We start from the raw sequence: 6,109 nt of genomic DNA on the forward strand, positions 1-6,109 counted from the left end.
CAGTATAGCAAACCTAGAAAAACCAAGTATTTTCAAAAAGAACTGGTTTGGAAACACTGCTTCAGATCTGATTAAAAAACAAAAGAACTGTGTAGATGTTTACAGGAAATCCTAGGGTACGTGACAGTTTCCAACCGTCTTTTGTCCTGTAGGGGAAATTTGCTAAATGTTTACACACAAGCTAGACTTCGGAGCAGTCCAGGACATTTCAAACTGCAAACGATCCATACTTATATGAGGAAAGAAAGAACCGTGTTGCCTGTAAAAGAGGCCAGTTGCAGAGGGGTCAGAAGGAACTGCAATGCTGAGTTAAGTGGTGCAGCTTGGGTCTGAGGTCTGAAAGGATAATGTCAGGTGGTGTGCAGAACTGCACATACGGGCACTCTGCCCACAGCCTCTGAAGGCTTTTGGATGACCCTGGGAGAAAGCATGAAATTCCAGAGTGGGCAGATGGGGAGGGTCTGTATGCCTTCCAAAATGTTTTTTTGGTATTTCCTCATACAATTGCCAGTATTACAGTTTTCTGCGTACTTCCACATGTGCCTCTCCAGTCCTGTTCCCAGTGGTGTCTCCCACAGGGGTGCTCTGTGGGTTAGGGTTTTGTGGAGCCTGGTTCTGCACTCCAGCTGCAAACTGACACCATGTTAGGCATGACGGTGAGCGGTGCAGGCACACACCATCCCTCCTGCGCTGCCTACCTGGAAAGAGAGCCTCAGCATGCAGGCTGGAAGGGAACCATGGTGTGTTTGAACAGGTCTTCTAGTCTGGGTGGCAAGAGGACTACTCTAAAAAGCATGTGGTTCCACATGTAGACACTACTGTGGCAAGAAGACTGCAGCTGGTCTGTGGGTCACACCAACCCTTGCTTTCAAAGAGGCCCCAAACATATTACACACAGCTTAGACATGGTCACAGCCTTTCCCTGCACCGTGACCGGGGTGCAAAGCCCCACATGGATCTAGAGCTACACGGTGGTCTATGATAAATTTTGAGGGCTGGCGAGGTCCCACTGGTATGAGCTGTTGGGGAATTTCTCTGTTAAACGCTTGGCCGCAACAGCATCCTGTGGCAGTCAGTTCCACAGGCTGATTACTCCGCAGCGGGGTTGGACTAGATGATCTCCAGAGGTTCCTTCCAACCCCTATCATTCTGTGATTCTGTGTGATTACACATTGCCTAAAAGGTATTTCCTTTCAGAATTGCGAATTCTCTGGCTGCCATTGACTTGCCCTCATACTTGTGGCATCGGGCTGGGAAATCAAGACATTTTATCCTACAAAGCTATGCTGTGGCATTTTAACACAAAGCTCTGTGCCCATCTGTTAGCCGAAGTTTGGCCCTGCCAGGGAAAGCTGAATGTTGCTGTTACTGGACTTCCTGAAGGGAAGAGGAGGGAAGAGAAGGAGAGGGCAGCGTCTTCCCTGCCTTTCCGCATTAGCACTTGGTGGGTCTTCAGAGCAGGGCCTGGTCACGTACTATTCAAGAAACTGCGCTGACTTCTGCTCCCCCATCCTCACTTCAGAGTAAGTCCACATCTGCTCGAGTTTTGATAATCAAATCCATCTAAAATCAATCTGCCTTCACCAATGCCAGCTCTTAATGCAACTGAAGCTACTTAGATGTTGATAATGTTTTTAATTAAATCAAACCAGTAGAAGCTACGTTTGAATCTATTTAAGCTTAAATTTTATTTACATTGTACCAGTGTAACCGGAGGACTTTTAAAATCAAATTTAACCCTACCAAGGGGTTAGCATAGACTAGGTTTGCTCAGTGAGGGACCTTCCCTCTGGAGATACCGTGTAACATGCTTTTGAGGCTAACAGTTCTCATTGACTATAGCAACGTGGTTGACTCAAAAAAATACCAAGGCTGGATGTCAGCGCAGGATATGCCACTATAGATCTCCCGGGCCCCTGACAGTAGTCTTAAGAGAGGTAGTTGGCTTTTGCAATTTTCTGAGGTGAAGAAAGAAGAGGCAATACTTAATTATCATCAGTTCTGACAGTGACTGGGGATCACAGGCTGAAGTACTGCGATAGGATGAAAGTGAAAAGACGCTGGCAGCCAGAAAGGTCCTTCTGTAAGAATGTGGAAGGCTTTGGATGGTGGAAGGGGTTAATTCTCTAAGAAAGATAATTTGCATTGCTGCACACTTTATTCTTTTGTTTTTGGTTGGGCGAGTGGAGCTCTCTGTGCTAACTTCTTTGGGGCATTATTGGCTCTGCTTCTTTGACAGAACAAAAGAGCCTTTGTTGTCCATCAAAGACCGTTGCAATCCATCCAGATACCCAAGGCCCCAGAAGGGGGTGGTGGATGCGGAGGAGCTGCCTGTGTTCCTTCCCCCATAAACAGCATCAATAAAGTTATTGAAATCATTTGCATCCTTACTGAAATCTTATCAAGGGAAACGTTCTTCAGCATTTACATGAGTGCAGCTACTGATGTAAATGCTGACTTAAATAAGACTTACAGCAGGGCTGGGAGTCTACGCTGTATGTCTGAAGGTCTGTCAGGTGAGTCTGAACACAAATAATTTGGGACAAAGTTGCTTGTAGAGGCTTTTGCACCCAGCCATTACTATCTGTGGGGGCTGATTTAAGGACTGTCCCCGCACTGTGCTGTCTCTGGATCAGAGATGTGAGAACGGGTTGAACCTCTGGTGGAATGAAGGTATGTTTTAAAGACAAAGGTCCCAATTCATCCTACTTAATGGAAGAGAGTTAGGAACCTGCTGATGTTGGAGCCCTGGCATAGTCCATGGTGAAGGATAGAGCACCCCCCTTCCCTTCCAAAAGACAACGCAGCTGATCTAAACTCCACATCCTTCGTTTACCCATGGTGACTGCCAAAAGAGTTTAAACTTGGCTCCAAACTTAGTAATGGCCACTGGATCTCACAAATCACGTACTATGAGTCTAGCCTTAAACATCTAGATGCCTTCTCGAGGTTTCCTATTTATCTGGATGTTATAGGAGCAGCTCATGCATGTGTGTATGCTCATGTATTTGTATTTATGCAAATAGCTAACAGAAAATTGTTGGAGAATGACCAGTGAAACGTATACGAGCAACCCTGAGTTTTGTGCTTGTGCATCCTGGGGTGTCTGGGTGAAGGAGGATTCATTGCAGGATTTGGGCCCCGAGGAGCAAAATCAAACAGCAGATAACTTTTGCCTTCCTCATGGCACTTCAATTAAAAAAAAAGGAGAATACAAACATAATAAAGAAAAATTATCTAAAATTCAGGCAGGTAAAACCAATAGAAAAAGAATATTAAAAAACCCTCAAGAAAAGGAATAAATATTAATTTATTATTGAAAAAGATTCAAAAGCACAGATGCTTTCATCCTGTCACCACAGGAGGGAAATATTAATTTGAAATAATAACAAAAAAAACTTGGAAAGGCTTTAAAAAAGGAGGGAAGGAGCAGAACACCCCCTGTTCCCATAGGCTCCCACAGCTGATGCTGTGGCCAAGGGCTTCCCCTCTAGATCAGCTTCCCCCGGAGATTTAAACTGCTCCGCATACCTGCCTCAAACCTAACAAAATACCCCTTCCCTCTGAATTTTCCCTTGCGTTCACATCACAGCAGAGTAGGAAAATAAAAAGGAGTGCTAATCTATCCTACAGTTTCCCGGACAAGGACTCCGGGCAGGGGTTTGTGAGTGGATTTGACAGATGTACGAGCAGATGGTGAGGGACACTCCCTGAGTGCAGCCGATTCCCAGGCCTCCATGTCCAAAAAAATAGCTTTCCACGGATAATGTGATTTTCAGAGGGAAGAAATCCAGCGCTCACGTCTCACACCAAAACTTCCCGGTCATTTCTTGAATGTGCAGGGGGCTGTGTGAAACCGCTTGTCTTCAGAACAGAGCTGCCTGGTGACGATACGCCGCGGGGCTCGACCTGACCCTCGCAAAACCCAAATTTGCAGCTCTGTCTCACACGCTTCTCCATGGCTGCACGGCTACAACCGGCGCCTGAATCGGGACCACCTCGTGTTTGCCTTGGGTGTGACATCTTAGGCCTGTTTCGCCGCTGCCAGAAGGCGCTGTGCAAAATAACGTATCCCGTGAAGTATCCGTTTAACGCATGCACTTCTGTCCGGCCCACGCACTGAAATACACCATGCAAGAGCCGGGCTGATGCCTTCTTAAATGTCGGTGAGCGTGGGGTGAACCCCTGTACTGAACACAACAGTGTGAAATGGAGCCCACGGGCCTGTTTTGAGGCCGGTGATATGAGACAAAAAGGTGCTTTTCTGATCAAATGGGGCAGGAGCCGGGAGAAGCGGGTTTTGTGGTTTATCCTACCACTGCCGGCATGTTCTTAGCAGCAAATTAGCCCCAGCTGACCACTTCTTACGGGGGTGATCCACATCAGACCCTGCCACTGCCTTGCTGGGGGCTCCCAGTCTCCCCATATCGCCTTTCTCTGCCTGGTGGATTCATCTTTTGTACATTTAATTATGCCATGATGGGACAGGACCCTTTTGGCCCATGTTCCTCCACAGGTCCCGAGGCAGCAAAGCCCTGCTTTGGAGCAGCTCTACCCCACCATGTTGGAGCCCCTGGCCAGAGGGTTTGGGGCAGCGTGAAGCCAGGAGCCCTGCTACCAGCCCAGGTACTGGGAGTGGATGGGACAAGGGGCTGTATTAACAAGAAATAGCCCAAAAAGCTTTGAGAAGGCTCGGAGAGAGAGAAGGGGCTTGGGGGGGTCCCACGGGAGGAGGCTCCTGAGGAGAAGCTTGGCGGGAGCTCGCCCAGGGAGGGGGACGAGAGGAGGAACAAAAGGCGATGGCTTTCCTCAAAGCCAGCCCCCTGCTCGGCGGCACAAGCCTCTGTGTCCTCCCCCCGGGAGGCACCAGCCTAAGAAGCCAGGGAAGGAACGCGGCTTCCCGCCGCGGGGCCAGTGCCGCCGGGGGTGCCCTGAGGCGGCGGGGCCGGCGGGCAGCCTGAGGGGGCGAAACGTGTCCCGGGAAGCGCTACCTCCCCCCGAGGAGAAGCCTCGGGGACTCCGCTGAGGGGGTGGTGGGAGCGTTGTCGGGTTGTTTTGCTCGTAGCGCGGTTACTAAAGGGTCCCCAGCCGGGAAAGACCCTCCCGCCCCTCAGCTCTTCCCCCCTCACCGCCGGGTGGCTGAAGCGAGGTAAGGGGCGGCTTTAGCCCTGAGAAGCCGGGCGGCGAGAGGGGTGGGGGATGCCTCTTTACCCCCGAAAAGGGGGTTTGCTGCGGGGGGTAGGCCGTCCCGGAGGGGCAGAGCCGCCGGGCACCTCCCGGGGGGACGAGGCGGGGAGCGGTAGCCCCGAGGAAGCGGGGCGGGCGGGTGGGAGGCCGCGGCTGCCCGCCCCGGGAAGGGGGGCTGCGGCGCTTGGAAGCGGCTCTGACACGGAGAGGGAGGTAACGGAGGGAGGGCCGGCGCTGGGGGTGGGGAACCGCCCCGAGGTGGCCTGAGGGGGGCACGGCGGCGGCGGAGGGGAGCCCTTCCCGCCTCCCCGCGGGGCGGAGGCGGCGGCGGCGGCCGGGGGGATCCCGCGTTCGGCCCGGCGTAGGCTCCGGCTTCCCCCCGGCGGGAGGAGGTTCCCCCTTCCCGGAGGGTGAGTGCGGGATCGTTCCGCCAGACAAGAGCCCGGGCCGTGTCCGACTAAGAGCTGAAGGCGGAGATGCCGGGGGGCCGTGTGGGAGGGATGGCGGCAGCCGGGGCCGCTGAGGTGATCCTGCGGCGGCCGGGGGAGGAGGCAGGCGGCTCTCGGGGCGTTGGGGGCCGCCTGAGGCCGGGCTTCCCTCGCTCGGAGGCGTCGCCTCTTCAGCGTGTCCCAAGTCAGCCTTGAAATTGCTCAAAAAGAAGGATCGTGCCAGCAGCCTCGGAGCAGGGCACCAGATAGCGGTGCCGCCGCCGTCCGGGCTGGGTCCTCTCCGAAAGGCTGGACGTACATCTGTGCCCATGGAGAAGGCGCACCAGTGGGGCTGAAGGGCCGTCTTCCACGGTGGGGCTTCGGTTCCTACGGAGAAATGGGCACTCCATAGCTCCAGCACACCCTGACTGAGAAAGTGATGTATCTACGGGAGAGATGAAACGATTTAACGTGCCTTCTTTGTGTCCCTCTGC

The sequence above is a fragment of the Numenius arquata genome, chromosome 12 (assembly GCF_964106895.1).
Source record: "Numenius arquata chromosome 12, bNumArq3.hap1.1, whole genome shotgun sequence".
NCBI lineage: Eukaryota > Metazoa > Chordata > Aves > Charadriiformes > Scolopacidae > Numenius > Numenius arquata.